Source organism: Triticum dicoccoides, chromosome 5A, assembly GCF_002162155.2.
Source record: "Triticum dicoccoides isolate Atlit2015 ecotype Zavitan chromosome 5A, WEW_v2.0, whole genome shotgun sequence".
NCBI classification, from domain to species: Eukaryota; Viridiplantae; Streptophyta; class Magnoliopsida; order Poales; family Poaceae; genus Triticum; species Triticum dicoccoides.
In genome coordinates this window covers 120,730,523-120,741,154 of record NC_041388.1, presented here as the reverse complement: position 1 = coordinate 120,741,154, position 10,632 = coordinate 120,730,523, and positions in this window count along the sequence as shown.

The window sequence follows — 10,632 nt, the reverse complement described above, 5'->3', positions numbered from 1 at the left end:
GTTTCGGATTGAAATATCTGGCGGCCCCAATTCCAGCCCTGAAAAATCTCTCTTCTCCACCGTCCCCTTCCGCACCCAGATTGCTCAAATCCCTAATTCGCCGCCAACCCTCGAATCGCCCCTCGTCTCATATCTTTCCCCACCGTTCCCCACGTCTGTGCCGGACGACAACGACGAAGACGACGGTCGCGCTTCACCACCGCACCGGAGCTACCTCATCTACGCCCTCGTCCACCGCACCGGGTGGTCCACCGACAATGTCGGCCGTCGCAACCGACATGCCTCACAGACACCGAGTTCCACCGCTTCAGGTGCACTTCACCGACGCCTTCTCCCAGCTCATCGGGGCTACTTCACCAAGCACATCGTCGCACCTCCGCCCCCTGAGGCCGTTGTGGCTTCACCAACGGTCTCGTCCACCGCATCGTAGTGCTCCGCTGCCACTCAAGATCTGTATCCGTCCACAGCCAGCCAACGCCAGCGCATCACCCTCAACGGCTCTGAAGTGACCCGCACTCTAGCTAGGCGAGCATGCCCAAACACCGGCCCGATCTAGGTAACCACACATCACTCCCTTGTGCATTGTTCCGACGATGTTTGGATATCCTTTCGCTGCTCTCTTAGCTTACACGCCTATGCAACTCTGACCTTAACTCTTATTTCTTCTGGAGATATCATCTGAAACAAGCAAATCCATATTTTAGCGAAGCATGATGGCGCTACGGCATCTGGTACACATCCTGCACACCCGTATAACCTTGTAAGTATCTGTCCTCTGGTACAACATCAAGGTCGATTCCTCTTATTTGATCAACCATTCGCCGTGTCAAAAATGCAGAGGGGGATGCAAGGAGCACAAGGACTGCACATCCAAGCAAGTGGTAACATGGACTTGTACATGGAACATCCCAAGCATAAGCAGAGCTGAAGTGGGCCTGTACAACGAGCTAGCATAAGTCCATGCATTTCATTTAATTCGTACTGGCATTCGTGTATGATTTGTGTGCAGTGGCTAATCCACGAATTCAAGTTACCAGGGGCGAACATTTAACTTAAAAAATACGAAGGCACTTGCACTCCGGAAATCAACATAACTTGAGAAATGTGAAGCTACATGCACTTTGAAAACTAGCTAATGAACCAAAGTAGTTCAGATTATAAACACTAAATGATGCAAGCACCAAAAAAACACAAAATGCAACATGGTGTACAAGGACTACAAACATGGTCTGTACCTGCTTGAATTATTCGTTCTCTAGCTGAAAATAACGAAGTGTAATTGCACGTATAACCAGTGCACAAACTGCGTATCAATATATCTATCCTGCAGAAGTATGCCAATAGTTTCAAACAACAGATTAGAAAAGTATTTATGCTATGTTGTCATGATACGAGGACTTTCTGGTAGATGGCCTCGACGTTTCCTCAAGCTATGAAAATGCACTATAATTTGCTTGCCATCAATGCCTTCAAATCTCTGTCTCTCTCAACATAGTAGATCATCATTAGACACTAAATCCTTCAATGAGCTTGCAAAATGCTTGCATTAGATCCCTCATTAGACACTATATGTTCATCACCAGGAGCATGTAAAATGTTTGCATCAAATCCTTCATTAGCAGTCTGTTCATTAGACACTTCAGGCTCAAGAACAACATGAGCTTGTATGTTTGCACCGGAAACTTGATTATATACATCAGATTCAGTCGGTTCAGTATTGATTGGGGGAGTTATAAAATAAGTAGAAATTGGTTTCATTTTCTCATAGATTCCCTACATACAAGCAGTTTTACAACACCGTCAGGTTTAAGTATTGGCCAGAAATTGAAGAGTTGAATTAAATATAATCAGGGATGTGATGTACCTACTCGTTGCGCATGCTACTCTTGCAAGCTGCGACTGTCCGTTTGCGCAAGCTCAATGCCATGCCCGTGCTGCCGCCGCTGCCTCCCATGCAGGCTATACCCAGGGTTGGATCTTCACCTTCTTGTCCTTCCGTTCGCTTGAAGCCCGGCGACCGCCCTCCAACGAGGGCGCGAGGAAGTGTTGTGTCGGTCTGTCCAGCAGCGGCTAGGTTAGGAGCAAACCAGACTGCAGGCTAGAGCGAATGAATTGGGATTTTTCCTGCTGTCGATCGATATGGGAGGCGCTCATTTGGGCCGCGAGCCTGCTATAGGGCCTGCCTTGCACTTATGTTATTGGCCCATCCAAATTGAAACATTTTTCTTCATTATTTTACATTGCCTGCTCGTGTGTTGGGACGAACAAAACTAGCGTGGGCCAACCTGGACGACTCAAACTAGGTGCACACTTTCTAGCCACCTGAGGCGGCCGCCCATACCAGCCCCTATGGTGGTGTCGCCCCTTTTTGCGTGTATGATTGGATATTGAAAATTATTCCAGTGGCGCTTTTGATTTGCCCATAGAATGGTTGAATTGCTTGTTTCTATGAACTGAGTTCTCCAATAATGTGAAGGATGCCAGTCTTTTCATCCTATTGTAGATTGCTTAGATCTCGATATGCCAAAACTAATCGCATGAAATATACAGTAAAAGCCAGTGTGATGTGTTTGGCAACAACTAGTCTGACTACACGTCCTCATATAACATATCAAGGATGCACCATCTTACCAGATTAACCATTCGACTTACCCATGCAGTGTGGGAAGAAAGAAGTATTGGGACTGCATATCCAAGCAATTGATCCCATGGACTCCTTCGTACAACCTTGTAAGCGAAAAAGAAGTTGCAGTGTGCCTGTACAAAGAACTAGCGTAAGTTCAGTTACCTGCTTCTCGGAATTTTAGTTAGCCACTTATTGTAAAATTGTTCAATTACGTTGCTTGTCTTAATTTAGTTTGCTACTGATTACATAATGGCACAGCCTGTTAACCATATTGTAGACTATTGATTACTATTAAGAATTACCTGTTTGCCTTAACTTAAATATCTACTTGCTTCTTTAACTACTTTGCTACTGCAACAGTGGGTTACAATGATGTTAATAACTACTTTTCAGCATCCAATTGAAACTCTTTAATTCCTTGTTTGTTTAACTAGTTTGCTGTTATAACTCCCAGTTGAGATGTTTTGCTAACTTCAACTTTTCTGAATCCAATCGGAACTTTAATGGCAAAACAGGTTAGCCTAAGATCAAAGAGCGAGGTCCCCATGGACGTTGCATCATCCCACAGCAGTGGCACCGGCCCAATCGTGCATTATGAATTGCCAACTGCTGATGCTCTAGAGGCTAAACTAGTGGTAGAAAGAGATTCTGCTTTTGCACTTAGAGAAGTTGACATGTTGAGGAAGCAAACAGCACAATCACAAGAAGTACTCAAGACAACCATTAAATATTTGGTGGATTTCAAAACGAAGCAAGCTGAGACTGACCAGATTGTTAAGGTCCTGAAGGAAAAAAGGTAATTAAATTCCTACTTGGTAAATCATAGGTGAAATGTTCTTTCCATAGTTGAATAACCTTTGTGTTGTCTGTTCATGTAATCAATCAAACCATTTTTTTAGAGATCATGTAATAATTTTTTTTGTTTGTAATTTTATTTGAGTACAAGTTTGTATTAATTGATAAGACTCGGAGACATTTCATTTGGATTGCTGCGCCAGACCTACAAATATGCCAATCGGGCTGAATGTGCATTCAGCAATAGTAGTATAGATGGACCATAAGTGGCACGCATCGGAAAGGGCCAAGATGCTGGCTAAAAAAAGGATGTTGTTGTAGCCAAAAAAAAGTACAACGGCCTGGCTTATGTATGTTAGTTGATATTATTGATCCATATACTCTATAAGTATTTATATGTCTGTTAGTTCCGTACATTCTTTGTTGATTGACTCGGTATTTGAATCTTGATACATCGCTTGTGTACATATCTAAATGGGAGTACACATTATGTTGTGTGTGACATTTGAGTTGGACATGAAGTGTTCCAAATATTCGACTTCACCTTAAACTGGATTCTAGTTTCTGAATTTGAGTATCGGCATTCGTAAACCATATCCATATATGACAGTGGAATACATCTTTGTCGTCCTTTTGAAGATATATAAAAACACATAGAATGATTTATAAAGATTCATATAGGAATACAAAATGGATTCAAATTTAGTTGCCAGGGTAAACGTGGATGCTTATTGTCCCAAAATTCGAAAGAAACAGCAAAATGTCCACACCCACATTGGCTGCCCGAAGCCAAGTGTTTGGGAGATGGAAATTACTGTATACCCATTACACGGACAATCCATCGGCCCGATTTCCACTGCTCTAAATAGGGGTAGGTTAGTAACTTCAATTAGACGTGACACGACCGCCTCTGAGCCCATTCCGACATGGTGGGCGTCAAACATGGGCGGCAAAACTCATTTGATTCAAGATCGTCCGAAAGACCTCTGTTTCTCCCTCCATTCCCCATTCATACACGGTGGGCGGCAAAACACCCTCTCCTCGTCCGAAATACATGTAGGCTAATATTTTAAATAGGGGCAGATGTGTAACTTCCATCAGACGTGACACAACCGCCCTACCTGTCAGCCCCGTTCATACACCATGGGTGGCAAAACACCCTCTCCTCTCCCGAAATAGTTACCGACAAATATTTGGGAGATGCGAGATTAACGTTCTATCCCCAACCGATGAGACGTCCAAATTTGAAACGAGGGATAAGTTCGTAACTTTCCCATATTTCAGACAGGTGTGTCCCAAAAACATGGTTCCCCGTACCTCTCCCTCCATTTTCCCATTCAAACACCGTCCGCGCTAGAACACCCCATTCCCACACCAGCCTCCGTCCGCCACCCCATCCATCATCGCCGTCCTCCACCACATCCATCGCCACCATCCTCCATCATGCCAGAGCGCCTACCAAGACCGCGTCGTCCGCTGCTAGAGATGGACTTTCTCATCCACGCCACGGACCAATAGCCTTGCATCGCATCCTCTTGCTTCATCGGCGCTGTCTTCCTCTTTGTCGGGGCCACTCACACGACCTTCTCTTCCACCGCAACGGGACTTATCCCCCCGATGCACCCGTCTACCATCGCAGATCTGCTTCAACGCCACCGACAGCCTTCGCACCCCCGATGCCTACACGGCGCCGCAAAAGAGGTGGTACTTCATATCTCCTCAACTTTTTGATCTCAACCAGAAAATAGATCTTAACTTGGTTACTCTACTTTCTTTTCAGCTCTTAGAATTTAGTTCTTAGTTCGAAGCAAACAATGGATGCTAAATATCATTTCTCCGGTTTGCAGCTTCAAATCTGCCATGGCACAGCCATAATACAGCTTAATTGATCATGCTTAGGGTTTAATTGATCATGTTGGTTCCGTGGTGGTTTCTTTAATAGAAATCAGAGGGGAAACCCTCTTTTGCTAAAAAATATATGCTTAGAGGTTCCCCCTTTTATGATCACTATACGATCAGAATACATGCTTCGTGTCATAATAACACTGCTCCACCCATCAAGCTAAACAAGCTTAGTTGTTCAAATACGAATCTGATATTATTAAAACAGAGTTGTTTAATTGGTCAGCTAAATGTTCCTAAATTAGTTTCGAAAATGCATGTTCGCCACTCGGGTGTGTATCTTTGTGTGTGGTCTAGTCAGCACGGTTGGGGAGGTGTACTTTGCATATGCAGGGGTTTATAGGGAGACACTCTTTGAGTTGAAACCGCAATGCATTCCATAGATAATCTGACTACTTTTATGTTTTCATGAATCTCAGATTATGAACAGCATCATAATGATTATGAGCTTGCGCACATGAAAAGAATAAAGCAAAACAATGCCATGGCTGTCAAACTTGGCATTAAGGGACTGAAATCAAGTCTGGATGCAATGCAATGCAAACGCTCTCCACCTACAGATTCATGCTCAGAATATGATCCTAACAGTGATTCTGAGTTAGAGGGAGACCTAAGTCCATGTAGCTCCCTAGTGGAGGAGTCAGAGGAAGATGCCCTATCTTATTCACCCATCAAGGTACTTGCTCTAACTTTCCAAGGTTACATTGCTCGCACATATCTTGCAACTGATGCTTTGCATTGCTTCTACTTTGTTGAACTGCCATTAGCTTAGTTTACACATCGTGTATGTGAATACGTCCTGCCTATCCATTTTCAGTACATATTCCATCTGTCATCATACCATATTTATCCATTCAAATGTTGTTCTTGTGTATCAGACGTTCAAAAGGAAGAGGGCGATTGCTGATCATGGAGGAGCACAAGCAAAGTATTTGGAAAAGGTAGTGGCACCTGATAAATCAAATAGCCCATTAGGTGTAGTTGCAATATCACCTGACCCACAAAATACCCCAACTCTAGCAGACTCTATCCCACTACACTGGTCATTTCTGATGCCCCAACTCAGCAGACCCCAACTGCAGCAAACAATATGATTATGCCAGTTGACATAGCACCAGCTGTACGACGCAAAACCCTCATTCCAGCAAAGAGTACACCAAATCCAGTTGCCAAATCCCTTTTTGAACCAGAGAGAGCCCCAATTGCAGCAAATAGGACCCCTGTTCCATTCATCAGTTTAGAAGACGAAGCTTATGTTGTTGTTAAGAACTTTGTGCGCATCTTTCCTTCATGGAAAGATTATACCACAGACACAGAACAATTTCCAGTCTTCCTCCGCAACTTACGCGTAAGTAATGTACTAATGTTATTCATGGTCATTACTGCATATGTTTCTGCTGACAGAAGACACAAGATTTCATTCTTTTAAATAGGCGAGGCGCAAACTGGATTGTGATGACGAGCAAGGGTTGGTTGCGCTTTTCAAGCACTCGTTGATGAAGTATCGTTCCTACCTGAGGCAAGCGCACTTCGATGGCAAGCCTCTCAACGAAATTTCTGTAAAGTCTCCGGTGCTACATTTATCCGACGGTGACTGGAATAATCTTGTTACACATTGGTCTCGGCTGCAGCATAAGGTACTGTCTATGATATCACATCACAATTTGAACTACATTTCTGCATTTGCCTTAATGTCTCACTTGTATGAAAACTGTTAGCAGAAGAACATTCGTGCTCAAGGGACCACAGAATCTCACAACTATACTGCACACTGCATTGCTCTTGTGAGTACCTCTTGCCTTGTACGACCATACTTACTTTCATAGTTGTTTGATTATGTAGCATCACTACACATGTTAGCCTCGTAATCGTCCATTTGGTGGACATTATAAGATCCGTATGGTCTCTTACATAAATTTAGAATCAAGCCAATGCTTTTGAAGAGGTTTAGCTCTGCAGTCCTCTTGTAAGGACTGAATGTGGTCTATCACCGTACTTACATTAACAGCTACTCCCTCTGTCCCATAATATAAGAACGTTTTGTATAGTACACCAGTGTTCAAAACACTCTTGTATTATGGGAAGAGGGATTGGTTCATTTTGTAGCATTCTGCATCTTATCTCCCTCGCCCACCATTTACTAAAAGAGATCAGATCTATATTTAATCTTACCAACAAGTAGAATACACAGACAATGCCAGTGCAGAAGTGTAGCCCATTGCTCTTGTCAGTACATTTTGTCCTGTAACGCTTGTACTTCCAGGGATTGGTAGTTGATTATGTAGCATCAATCTGCATCTTATCTTCATTATCCTCTATCCCTTCCAGTATTATCATATCTATAATTACTCTCTACAAAATGTAGAGTACATGCAATGCTTATGAAGAAGATTCTATGCTGAAATTCTTGAGTTATCCTTCCCTTGCCATGGAGAAGGGCATTATAAAGCCGGTGTTAATTGTTAATGTAAGTCAGTCCTTCTAAAGCCTTTATCCTCAACTGCTGTTTAATTTGCGCATACTGCTGTTTACTTTGCCAGTGTTAATTATTAATTTGCGCATACTGCCTTGCCATAGTTTACTGCTGTTTAGTTTGCTGTTTCTACCAAAATGCATGTTCGTAAGAACCGTAAGTTCTAAGTTTTACTTGTAAAACCAAATTCCTTATTCATACCATGCACATTACTTAATACTCCCTATATGTATGCTTGTTTTTGTGGATCTATAATCCAGTATGTGGTGAAGCAGCCCACATTTGCACCTTGTCATCTCCTGTTTTATCTTACTGATGTGGCTGGTGATATTAACAACATGCCATGCACATTATCCAAAATAGATATAATGATTTTCCTTACCCTTCATCTATGCTTGTTATGTTGACATGGTAATCCAGTAGTGTGGTGAAGCTCCTCGCATTATGAACAATGCCAAATTATGCTATTGATATTTTGAACATACTCTTTATTTTCTAATTTGAAATTGGATAGAATTGACAGAACAATTATCATCTTTGTTTATACACATGTCATCTCTCTGCTTTGTTTCAGGGTGATATGCCTGATGGCATGCACAAGTTTGCTGAAGGCTGTGAGACAAACCCAACATATATTGCAGCAAAGAAGGCAAAACATCTTGAAGATAGCGAGACAAACCCAAAGTCTTGTCTTGATGTAGTGTTCAAGTTACTTGAGACTAACAGTCAGACAAGCTCACAGAATTCGTTGTCTGAATCAGTTCGACTTCTTTAGTCCCAAGTTCTAGCAGAAAGGCATTCTGCAACTCAACTTCGACTTGAAGTCCTATCTCTAAGAAAGATTGCGGAGAACACCAATGGGAACCTCATCGCTAAATAGCTACACCTGGAAGCTATGATCGACATGCTAGGCCGGTCTCACAACCTTGCTCAGCAGCTTGCGCAGTAGTTACCCCGCAAGGCTAACCTTTCTTGAACTGTCTTGGAAGTGGTCTCGGTTCAGTACTATTTTGTTACGCTGCAATGGTGCCCAGTTTTTGTAATCTGCTTCTTCATTGCGCATTATGATCACTGGTGGCGAACTTTGATGCCCAGTGGATGTAATATACCTTAAATCCTTTATTGTGTAGTGTAGGTTTATTCTTAGTTACTATGCCGTAATTTCTTTATTGTATAGAGTAGGTTTGTTCTTAATTCCTACTAGTTACGCAACAGCCCGAAATGAACCCCGGCCCATGATTGTGCGAACCAAATCACGGGCTTTTAACAGGCCAAAATTGTCTGGGTCCTTGTTTGGCCCAATCAGATATCGGTTGCGAGCAGGCCAGATGCAAACCGGGCGTAGTTAGGCCGACTATATGATGGGATTTTAACAGGCCGAAATTAATATAGGGCCGAAACGTTAAACGGGCCCTTAACAGGCCAAAACTAATATCAGGCCAAATTACTAAGTGAGCCTTTAGCAAGTGGGCCCAAAAGCATAGTGTCTAGTTGACGGGCTGAATCTGATATGGGCCATAATTGAGCCCAAAGCCTCTTAAAGGGCCGAACCTGATCTGGGCCGTAATTTGGCCCAGAATGTGGTAGGCTTTTAACGCAGCGGATCTCATATGGGCCACTTTTAGGCCCGGAGCGTGGCAGGCCATTAATGGACTGGATCAAATATGGGCCGGCATTTGGCCCAAAACATGGCAGCCAGTTAATGGGCCGGCCTACTAGGGTCCTCAAAATCTTGTGGGCCTACAGCTGGGCCGGCCCATTAATGTTGGCGAAATCTCGTGGGCCTTTAGCTGGGCCGGCCCATTATGACCCGCAAGAATCTTGTGGGCCTTCACCTGGGCCGGCCCATTATGGCACAAAAAAATCTTGTGGGCCTTTACCTGGGCTGGCCCATTATAGCCCGCAAAAACTTGTGGGCCTTTAGCTGGGCCAGCCCTTTATGGTCCGCAAAATTTCGTGGGGCTTTAGCTGGGCCGGCCCATTATGGTCCGCAAAATCTTGTGGGCCTCTAGTTGGGCCAGCCCATTTAAACTTGTTGGGCCGTGCCACGTGTCGACGTATCATAGGCGCCTTCTATCCAGTGAGTGGATGACATCTGTCCCGACGATGAGCTGACACGTGTTTCCTCTAGCCAATGATGATTTTACACGTGGAAAATCCCCATTGGTCGGGGCTATTAACGGGTTATCGGATCCAAAACCCGACCCGATAGCTTAAAGGCGTTCTATTACGGTGGATGCCACGTGTTGGTCACCCTTGATGGAAGCACTTCTGTGACGCGCGATTTATCATCATGGAAGTGGACACTTCCGTGATGATAATTTTGGTAATGTCATGGAACACTTCTACGACAGCACAAGTATGACTATCTTGATTCTGTCATAAATTTGTCATGGATGTACATGCATGACAAAAAAAGCGACCTACTGTGACAAACACGTATCATCATGGAAGTGTTTTTTTGTAGTGATGTGGCGTTTGCTTATTTCTTATTCCTCTCCAACCCTCTTCTCCATCGATCATGTCGCCTTCCGGTCGAGTCCATCCTCCTGCATGCCTCATTTGAACATTCCGCCGAGTATCATTCGCATGTGGGCCTAGACCATGCTTGAATTTCCAATGTTTATTTGTAATTTGTCCGGCATGCATACAAACAAATGGTTCGTTTGAAGTTTCACTTTGCCGCCACTACGTGTCGCTTCGCGTCTTAGTTTTGACATCCCATTCGGTTCATGCCCTGACACATGTTGACGAGATTGATTGATGTTCAAAGATCAATTGCGTGTCGTGCAAGGAGATAAAGGTTTGGTCTGTTTCTATGATAGAAATGACCCGC